Source organism: Cebus imitator, unplaced genomic scaffold, assembly GCF_001604975.1.
Source record: "Cebus imitator isolate Cc_AM_T3 unplaced genomic scaffold, Cebus_imitator-1.0 Scaffold223, whole genome shotgun sequence".
In the NCBI taxonomy this organism is placed as follows: domain Eukaryota; kingdom Metazoa; phylum Chordata; class Mammalia; order Primates; family Cebidae; genus Cebus; species Cebus imitator.
This window is the reverse complement of record NW_016107538.1, coordinates 949876-960745: the sequence shown is the minus strand read 5'-3', so window position 1 is coordinate 960745 and position 10870 is coordinate 949876. Positions and strand designations below refer to the sequence as shown.

The following is a 10870-nucleotide window of genomic DNA, read 5'->3' as shown; positions in this document are numbered from 1 at the left end:
TTACTTTCTACATTGGGCTTAACCACTGGTCTTTGCTGTCTTCAGAACACCAAAATTATTTTACAGATGCAGTGTCTGAAACTCAGAGGTTTATCCACTTGCTGAAAACTGCATGATATTAAGTGATATAACCAGGATTAAAATTCAGGTCTCTGTAAGCAGATGCTCAGGGTTTCAATTCTGTGTGAGTTTTCTCCAGTGAAAAATGAGACCAGTTTTGGGGTGAGGTGGTGGGGCTAAGGGTGCTCCTTTCTCACCTGTTGCTCCACTAGTGTGTGGAGCCTGTAGCTGACAATGTCTGTCCTGTCCTGTTCAGGTTCAAGAGCCCTGGCTTCACCTCTGATTACCCTCTTTGACATCAGATAAGCCCCTTTCCCTTGCTGGGTCCCAGTTTTCCTATCTCCGTGATAAGGTGGCTAGAATAAACGAACAGGTTTTCTGTACCTTCAACCCAGAGAACAGGACCAGAGACCTCTCTAGGAAGGATGAAATGTAGTCTTCCCTTAAGAACATGGCAGCTCCAGATGAGGATTGCTAGTGGTGAATGAAGATGATGTAATATCTTTTCTCACAGGAACCTGGAGTTGAATTGAAGAGCACTGAAGCCTGTAGATCTCCTTGGAAGAGTCCTGTTCAGAGTCTGAGGAGGTAAGTGACAGAGAAATCCTTCAGACAGCTGCTGGGAGAGCCTTTTCTCTCTCCACCCACTGGAGAAATCCATCATCTGGAAGAAGATAGAGCAGCTGGCAGCAGAGGGGAACAAGAGCGTGGGAAGGGAATGGGGAGCTAGCTAGGGTGGGGGTAGAATAAGACTAGTGAGGTACTCACATACTGCACTCAATTTAAGGGCCCACCACCTGAAAATTCAATTATCAAGGTAAATAATATTTTAATGCAGTATTTAAAAAATCAAAATGAACACAAACAAATCCAGGATAAACAAAATATCCAAATGTTAAATAAAGACAAGCGGTTGTTTGTCTGTTTAGTGGCCCTGCATCATTGTGCAATGAGAAGAATTGATTCTGATCAGCCTGCCTCACTGTTGCTCTCCTCTTTGCAGGGTTTATGAGGGTGGACAATGGCAGAAAAGTAGATTGGGCAATGAAGAGCTCTGTATATATGAAGTCATGTTATTTAATGGCAAAGCTTGCATTAACTATACCACTTGGTTTGAAAGATGGGAAGATATTTTGATAAGTGTATATACAGGTGCACGTTTTCTTTGCCTCAGACTTTGATGTGGCTCAGCTTTTATTAGGCCTGGGAGTCCTCAGATCCTGAGGTCCTGAAGTTTCTGGCTCCTGAGATCCTGAGTTCTTGAATTCCTGAGTTTCTAAGGTCCTGAGATCTTGAGGTTCTAGGTCCTGAGGTTCTGAGATTCTGGATCCTGAGATTCTGAGGTTCTGAGTTCCTGAGGGTCCTGGAACCTGGGTCCTGAGGTCCTGAGGTCCTGAGCGTCCTGGGTCCTGAGATTCTGAGATCTTGAGGTCCTGGGTGTGGAGGTTCTCAAATCCTGAGTCCTGAGGTCCTGAGGTCCTGGGTCCTGAGATCCTGAGGTCTTGAGGTCCTGAGGTCCTGGGCCCTGAGATTCTGAGGTCTTGAGGTACTTGGTCCTGAGATACTGGGTCATGAAGTCCTGGGTTCTGAAATCCTGAGGTCCTGAGGTCCTGAAATCCTGAGTCCTATGGGTCCTGAGGTCCTGAGATTCTGAGACCCTGAGGTCCTGGGTCCTGAGGTTCTGAAGTTCTGCATCCTAAGGGTCCTGTGTTCTGAGGTCCTGGGATCCTGTGGTCATGGGTCCTGAGTCCTGGGGTAAAAATCACTGTTGCAGGGTTGGCTGGAGAAGAGATATTTTCGCATGAGGTTTCCTTTCTTTTTTGCGTCTTTAAGAATCCGAGCTCCTTTGTAGACATAAACACACCAGCTTTTCTTAATGATGTATGCATTTCATTGTGATGGGTAAGGTACAGAATTACTTTTGAAAGGTGAATACGTTGGGTTTTTTTTTTTTTTTTTTTTTTTTTTTTTTTTTTGCAAGTACGAATTTTCTCAGAGAAAAGATACTAAAAGGTTGACTACAATTTTGCAAGAGTCCAAGAGATTTTTTGCTGGTACAATAAGGTCCTTGCTATTGTACCAAGTGGAAAATATGGAGAATGCAGATTGAGTGCACTGAACCCAAGGGTGCAGGGGCTGGGGTTACAAGGAGAAAGCAGGAATGTCCTAAGGCGATCCTTCCATGCAGGCAGAGATGCTGGGGTCCAGGTCCTGGGACCAGAGAGCTTCTCCTGGCTGGCTCTTCCTCTAACCTGGAGTCCCACAGGTGCTGGTGGGAGAGTTGGAAAGACACCCCCACTAGACCTGATTTTCTGTTTTCTGCTTCTGTCAGTGTCTCTGGGGGAGACTTACCTAAGGCTAGTGCGGCCTTGGGACTTAAGAGAGTTTACCTCCTGATTTAGGAAGAAAGCAGGACTCTCCCTTCTCCCTAAGCCCACCCCATGACCGCAGAGTCTCATAGAGTTGTGGAGGAGAGGGTCCTGGGTATGTTGACTCCTGACACTGGGAAGTGTGAGTCAATCTCCTTTGCTTGAATCAATCTCCTCTTTTTTAAAATTAAAAATATTTTTAAAATTTGAAAATAATTTTAGATTTACAACAAAGTTTCCAAAATAGTAATGAGTCCCTTTGTACCTTTACCTAGCTCCCCCAAATTATATTGTCTTCCATACTCACAGTATCATGATCACAACCAGGAACTTAGCATTTATATGATAATCTAACTACTCTACGTGGTTTGCTCATGTTTTGCCAGTTGTCCACATTGTGTTTAGCTGTCAAAGTTTTTTGTTTCCTTCAGTCTGGGACAGTCCTCTGTCTATCTTTTATGGCTTGGAAACTTTTGAAGAATACTAGCTGGCTGTTTTACAGACTGCCTCCTCACTGGCATTTGTCTGATGTTTGTTCACGATTACACTGAGGATTGCCTTTTTGCAAGAATCCTGCAGAACTGATGCTGTATCCTCAGTAAAGCCTATCAGGAGACACGTAAAGTCAGTTCGTCTTTGTTAAAGTGATATCCACCAGGTTTTTATACTCATCTCTACCCCCCCTTTTTTTTTTTTTGCTTTGAGACAGGGTCTTACTCTGTTGCCCAGGCTGGGGTGCAGTGGTACAATCGCCCTCACCACTTTCTACAGCCTTGACCTTCCAGGCTCAAGTGATCCTCCCACCTCAGGCACATGCCACCATGCCTGGATAATTTGTTTATTTTTTTGTAGAGATAGGGTAACCGTATGTTGCTCAAACTGGTCTTGAACTCCTGGGCTCAAGTGATTCTCCCACCTCGGTCTCCCAAAACGCTGGAATTACAGGTGTGAGACACCTCGCCTGGCCTCTCCCTTTCTTTACGTGAGTCATCCCCTTCACCTACTGGCACAGTGGAAACAATTGGTCAGAATAATTGGAACAATTCTTCTCATATCTACACGCAGCACTTCCCACCTAAAAGCCATTCTCACATGTTACCTAATTTGAACTCACATCCTGGAGAGAGCCCCATTTGCAGGACCAGCTGATCCAATCTGTTTAGTTTACTAATAGAAATGCAAACCTGGAGTTGGAAGAAAAGAAGAAATGGTCTGCAAGTGAAGAATGTGCTGGGTACTTTCCTGCACTGCTACATCTTATTTAGGAAGTTTCAGCTCCCCTTGTTTATCCTCACTTTATAGTGGTGGCACAGAGTCTTGGAAAGGTAAGGAAAGCTGCCCAAGCTCCACAGCCAGGACGTGGCCTGCTCGCAAATCCATTCATGTTTTCCCCTCAACATTTACTTGTTCTCCAGGATTGGGTCTCGCTCAAAGTCACTGAGCGATATCACTGTGCTGCGACATAAGCCCAAACTCCTGTGTCACCTCCCGAGAGAGTTGGGAACCAATGAAATCATGATCATAAAATGCATATAGCACTTCATTATTGACAAGACTGTCCATCTTTATGGCAGATCCCTGAGTTAGGTGTCACTTTCTTCACTTTGTAGAAGATGAAGCCGAGGGTTCGGGAGTTCTTGTGTGTCCTGCTCAAAGTCTCAGCTAGTTTGAGGCAGACCTGCCATTTTAACGCATGTTGTTCTACTGCAATTTCAATCCTTGATTGTAAATGCCTCCTTTTTCTTCACCTGAACAGGAGTGTGCTGGTGCCCAGCCAGGGTGAGGGATGCTGAACCCGTGAGGGAGGGTATGGGAAGTAAAAGTTCCTCTTCAAAATTTCCTTTCTTGTTAAATAATAAATTTGCTAATAAGTCTGTGTTAAGCCTTATCCTATGTAGCTGTTAGGTATGCTTATGGGCGCATAGTACAATCTATGTCCTTGTACTTTAACCAAGATATCTGTGCTGGACGTGCTCACAGGCATGTCCCAGCTCGCAGCCTATGCCCCTTCCTTGTTTGGACTTTTCCATTGCTTTTGCCTGTTTAGAAAAGTTTTAAGTTATTAGACAATCAGGTTTTAGCTTAGATTGTAAGGTCTGGCTCCAACTAGTGGGGATCAGACACGGCAGTAAGGACAACCCCAAATGCATAAGGGATAAATATGTCTGCTTTTCCTTTGTTCATTGTACTCTTGTGGCAAGATGGCTAGCGAGGGCACCCTTCCTGCAGTGCAGGAAGTAAAAATTGCTTTGCTGAGAGATCCTTTGTCTCAGTGCTATTTTTTCTTTGTGGCACCGAGCATCTGTTTCCAACAGAGGGGATCTCATCTCTTTTAGAAAAACCAAGATCTCTCTGGGTATTACCTATATCCACTGGTGGTATCTTACAGGTGATTTGCATGCTTCATAAAAACATAATTTATAGGAATTATAAAATTTTATGTGATTTATAAGACCCGTTAAATGTATGAGGGAACCAGCAGGGCTCATGGATCCCACTGCTGTCTCTGATTTGGCCAATCAGCAGTTGGCTCTTTAGGAAAGGCTGCTGTGAGCATTGTACTGGGGTTGGTGTGGCAGTCCCAGCCTTATGCTGACGAACCAGACAAAGTTTCAGGGCTCTAGGGGAGGAAGGGAGACAAGAGGAGCATCCACAGAATCACAAGGCCAGGGTATGACTGAGTTGCAAACCCTGGGGCATTGTGGAAGGCTTCCTGGAGGCAGTGGCACTGCTGAGGACTCTTGACATTGGGCAGGATTTAAGCAGAGAAAGGTTAGAGTTGTGTGGCAGTCCCAGTGAGTATAAGGGTGGGAGTGGAGTGTGGGTGTCTGGAGTGGAGAAAGGAAGGCTGGCATTCTGACAGTTCTTTTTTCTCAGGGAATTGAAGCCTTAGGCAGGGCTGGTCAGAAGCTCAGTGCATGCCCAGGACACAGAATTTGAAGACAGGAAGGAATCCGAAAATACTTGTTGTCTGTGGCTGGCCTGTGTCGTGAGACATTGGCACCAGAGCCCCCCATATGTAGTAGCAGGAGGAAGGAGGATTCTGGTTGAGGAAGAGGGAAGCAGACGAGGCCTTGCGATTGTCTCCCACGCCCTGAGCATTGTATTCTGAGAAATGCTCCATTTGTAAAGGGAAGGAGGACGCAGGTCTACCCACAGAAGGTGGAATGGGGTCACATACCAGAATCTTTCTACAGGCAGATAATGGGACTCGCCCTCCCTCAGCCCTGCAGATAAAAGGTTATGGAATCTTTTGACAAGAAAGAGAGAGAGACAGAAGGTCAAGCATCCTGTGACTCTCCCGTGGAAGCAGGAAGAGACAAGGTCATTGCCTTTTCAGCACGTTCTCTTGGTTTTCAGGCAAAATCTTTTAGGTCAGCCCTCCCTGTTCAGAAGCCTGGGCAGCGTGCTGGAGCCCTTTCCTCCCATGTCCCTGTGTAGCCACCCATTCCTGACACTTTTCCCCAGTACCTGCCACAGACCCTCAAACCTGCACGTCCATGATGAGCTCATCACCTTCACCTTCACCTGCTCCTGTCTTGGGCTCTCAGCTCAGTCGTGACCTCGCTGGCCCCTAAGCCAGAAACAGGGGCATTATTCTCTGTCTCCCTTCCCCCTCATCCCCTATTCAATCACCAAGCCCTGCCCCTTTGCCCCTAAAACAACTCTGGAATTTCCCCACCCACTTTTCTATCCACTATCACTAGCAAAGACATCATGTCTTACCTTGACCCTTGCATGGCCTAATAGTCTCCCTATTAGGTCATGGTCACTCTACTAGACAATCCTTCACACTGCCCTGCAGCAATCTTGCCACTCACATCTGGCCACATGTCTCTCGCTTGCGTAACACACTTCAGTTGCTCCATGGTTACCTATGGCATCAAGTCCTAGGCCCTGGGCCTGGCACTCAAGGCCTTTCAGACATGGCCCTGCTGCTTTTTGCAGTACATTCTCCAGCAGTCATCCCCAGTTGCCTGTTCTATGACAATATCGCATGTACTTGCCTGATAACCTCGTGTTGTTTCACTCCCTTTGGCTTTTCCAAGTGTAATCGACTCTCCCTAGACATGACATCCCAAGAAACTCCTATTCATCCTTCAGAACCAACTCTTGTGACACCACCTCTCTGAAGTACTCCCTGACTTGCTTCATACATAAGCATTCTGCCCTCTCTACCGTTTGTGCGTTAGCTAGCACATGTACCTCACTGTGATTATTTGTTTGCATATCTGTTCCCGTCATAGTCTGTGTCACCCTTAAGTGCAGGGGCCAAATCTCTCTCTCTCTTTCCCTCTTTCCTCTCTTCCCTCCTTTCTGTCCTCTATCCCATCCTTCCCTCTCTCTTCTCCCCTCTTCCCCTTTTCTTCCTCCCTCTCCTCCAGTCTTAACCTTCCAGCTGTCGGCTCTTTCCTGAGTGTCAACCAACATGCCAGCTGTGCTCTAAGGTTTGTGCATACTCACGGAGGTGCTGTCCCTGTCAAGGCCCCACGTCAGTAGATTCCACCGTCCCCTTGGGATGCTAACTGTAACAAATGTTGTAGTCAGACAATCTCATGGAGGAAGTGCCCTGAAGAAAGCAGAGTAAGGTATTGCACCAAGAGCAACCGTCAGGTGGAGTGGGGTGGGGCGGGGGAGGTCTCTCCTGAAGAGGAGCCATTTGAGTCTTTGCCCAAATGACCAGAGGGTTTTGGCTGTGCAAGGAGGGCAAGAGAGAGCACTCCAGGCAGAGAGCCGCTTGCTCAAAGGCCTTGCAGTGGGAATAAGCTTGGTGCATGGAAAGAGTAAGCTGTTGAGGTCCCAGAGCAGTGAGCAGGGAGGTAGGCATGGCCTTGGGAGGTGACGGCACAGGTCATTCCTAAATCCCTGACTGTGTCTCCTGAGCCCCCAGCTAAATTGGGATCCCAATACCAGAGCCACTGGCAATCCCGCCCTAAGGGGAAGTGAAGGGGAGCTGGGCATGGCTGTCTGTAGTGTGCCTCTCACAGATACTTTTTTTACCTGGAGGACAGCCCAACGCCTAGTTGCCTGACCCATGACCAAAGTGTTCCTCACCCAGAAAACTTGTGTGTTCTGGCAAATGCCTTGGTGGCTCCTGTGTCCAGTGAATGCCTGGTTGACCATCACACTGAGCTGGAAGCTTGTGTTATCCGCTGCGTCCCAGGGAAATCCTGCTGGGGCACACCCGTTCTTCCTTTCTTCTCTGTAGTTGGGGTCATTTGTGTTCAGGGATTATCCAGACCACGGCTTTCTCTGGAGACCAGTAATGGTGAAGGGTTCTCTTCTGCTTCTGCCAAGTCACCCCACTCAGCTCAAGGCCTTTGGCATACCTTGGAGACTTCTGCTCATCGCCGTTGGGGGAAGATGCTGATTCAGGCAGGATTCCATCTTGGGGTTCATGCCTTTGGTCTTCCTCTGCCCCACAGGCTCCTTCTGCAGCTGTGTGCATGGTTGCTCCTGCCTGTCATTCGGACTTTGGCTCACAGCACTTACTCAAGAGAACATTTTTGGTAGATGCATAGCTTCAAAATTTTTTTTTTTTTTTTTTAGAAAAGGTAGTATTTTGGATTCAGGGGATACATGTGCATGTTTGTCATAGGGTATATTGTGTGATACCGAGGTTTTGGCTTGTGTTGATCCTGTCACCCAAATAGTGAACATAGTCTCCAGCAGGAATTTTTTTAGCCCTGCCTCCTTCCCTTACCTTCCTCTCCTCTTTTGGAGTCTCTTCTTTCTGCTGTTCCCACCTTTATGTCATGTGTACTCAGTGTTTAGCTCCCAGTCGTAAGTGAGAATTTGCGGTATTTGGTTTTGTGTTTCTGTGTTAATTCACTTAGGATAACAGCCTTCAGCTGCATCCATGTTGCTGCAAAGGACATGATTTCATTCTTTTTCATGGCTGTGTAGCATTCCATGGTGTATATGTACCTCATTTTCTATATCCAGTCCACTTCAATGGGCACCTGGGTTGATTCTAGGTCTTTGCTACTATAATGAGCACTGCAATGAGCATCAGCATGCAGTCAAAGAGACCTTCCTGATTGCCTTTTTTTTTTTTTTTCGGTCTGAGATGGAGTCTCACTCTGTAGCTCAGAGTAGTGTGCAGTGGTGCAGTCTTGGCTCACTGCAACCTCCGCCTCCAGGATTTAAGTGATTCTCCTGCCTCAGCTTCCCAAGTAGCTGGGATTACAGGCACATACCACCACTCCTGGCTAATTTTTGTATTTTTAGCAGAGATAGGATTTTGCCAAGTGATCAAGGCTGGTCTCGAAGTCCTGGCCTCAAGTGATCCACCAGCCTTGGCTTCCCATTGTGCTGGGATTACAGGTACCTACCATCATGTCCAGCTAATTTTTGTATTTTTAGGTGAGATAGAGTTTCACCATGTTGGCCAGGCTGGTCTTGAACTCCTGGTCTTGATCTGCCCACCTCGGCCTCCCAAAGTGCTGGGATTTCAGGCGTGAGCCTTTTCTGAGTGGCACTCCCAATACTCTTGACCCCCTTGCCTTGTGTTATTTTCCTCCCTGACTCTTCCATCCATGCTTGGGGAATCCACCATTAAAATGCAAAACTCTTTGAGGGCAGAGACGTATCTCTTCCGTTTACCCTTGTTTCTTATCTCCAGTGCCCAGAACAGTGTCTAGCACACAGTAGTGCTCAGTAAACATTTTCCAAGCGAATGATGGTGCTTTTCATTTCCCCCCGCTTTTTAGTGATTAATATGCATGGATTTCTCATCAAAGAGCAGATTGTGTCAAATTCACAGAGCGCTTGACTCTTGCGTGGCTCAGAACTCATTATCTTCCAGCAGCAAGTTGAGAGATTCTTGGACAGACATCTAAACAAACGCTCAAGTTGCTGCTTTGACCCAGCTAACCTTCCGGTGAGTTCAGAGTCATAAACCATTATTGTCTCTGCAGGCGGGGAGTACCAAGGGTGCCTCTTGGCACCTGGCGCCTCTGTCTGAATTAGTAGCTCATTCTCTCTATCTGATGCTGGGCCAGGAATGAGAGAGTTTACACTTCCCTGTGTGAGCCTGCTCTTGGCATCTTTAATGGTGTTCTGTGACCACAGAGACACACTCAGAATCAGAGAATCTGAAGGCATTTGTTGATTTGGTTTTAGAGCCCAGAAAAACCAGTGAATAAAAAAGACAGGCCCAGGATGGTATGTGGGCCAGCTGGCGGGGCTTGGACCACTGCCCAGGACCTGACTCCTGACCTGGTGTTCTCCCATTGCTCTGGTCTCCTCTGCCCATCCAAAAATGATTCACCAATCTCAGGGTTTCTGTGCTCGTCCCTGCCACTTGATAGCTGTGGCTCTTCATAAAATTTATGCAGGAAATGTGTTTTTCGTTGTGCTCAAATATGCAAAACATAAAATTGACCATATTCACCTTTTTTTGTTGTTGTTGAAGTGGAGTTTCTCTCTTGTCACCCAGGCTGAAGTACAGTGGTGCAATCTTGGCTCACAGCAACCTCTGCCTCCCAGGTTCAAGCAATTCTCCTGTCTCAGCCTCCCAATCCCAAGTAGCTGGGATCACGGTGTGTGCCACCACACTTGGCTGTTTTTGTATTTTTAGTAGAGATGGGTTTTCACCATATTGGCCCGGCTGGTTTTGAACTCCTGACCTCGAGTGATCTGCCCACTTCAGCCTCCCAAAGTGTTAGGATTACAGGCATGAGCCTCTGTGCCCAGCCTCAAGATATATTTTTAATGGGATGTCAAATCTCTAGAGTTCCCCAGATGATGAAGAAGACCTTAGAGGGTTTAGGCACTCAGAAACGTCAGAGAAAATTCCTTCACTTTCTTTTTGTGTGTTGGGGAGAATCTGCACACTTTCTGTGGGAGATGAGGTAACCAGGAGCTGTCTGATGCTCCTTGGTTGCCACTGGGCATGGTACCCTGGCATTCAGAGAAGAGGGTTATGAGGGCCAGAGGAGTCAGGAGGGAAGGCAAGGTTCTCTTGGGCTGGGGGTTACCTGCAGGTGGGAGCTTTGATCTCAGGAAAGCTCCTCTTGTGCCTTTCAGCTGCCTCTTACACCACTGAACTAGCCCACCAAAGGGAGGGCAGTGAAAATAGGGAAAAGATAGTCCTGTCCTTGTTATGTGAATATTGGGAGGCACAAATTGAGTTTTGTGGTGCCAGGGTCGTGGCTCAGCCTAAAGCTGGGGCCAATTCACATGTAAGGATTTATCCCCTGTAGAATTAGCCCTTGACTTTGCAGACCTGCCTCAGGCAAAGAAGATGAATATCAGAGGACAGAGGACAGAGAGAGATGGACTTCTTTTTTTTTTGAGATGGAGTCTCACTCTGTCGCCCAGACTGGAGTGCAGTGGTGTGATCTTGGCTCACTGCAACCTCCATCTCCTGGATTCAAGCAATTCTCTGCCTCAGCCTCCAGAGTAGCTGGGATTACAGGTGCCCGTCACCACACCTG

The 10870-nt window shown here is 47.1% G+C and overlaps 1 long non-coding RNA gene across 1 annotated transcript in view; it reads left to right on the top strand.

The window, feature by feature from the left end:
* Positions 1-460: 460 nt before the first annotated feature.
* The window catches only part of LOC119466729, a 26004-nt gene continuing 15594 nt past the window's right edge, over positions 461-10870 (top strand). Inside the window, exons 1-2 of the long non-coding RNA XR_005195187.1 lie at positions 461-648; positions 9143-9312. This is a non-coding gene — a long non-coding RNA (uncharacterized LOC119466729). The remainder of the gene's footprint in view (positions 649-9142; positions 9313-10870) is intronic.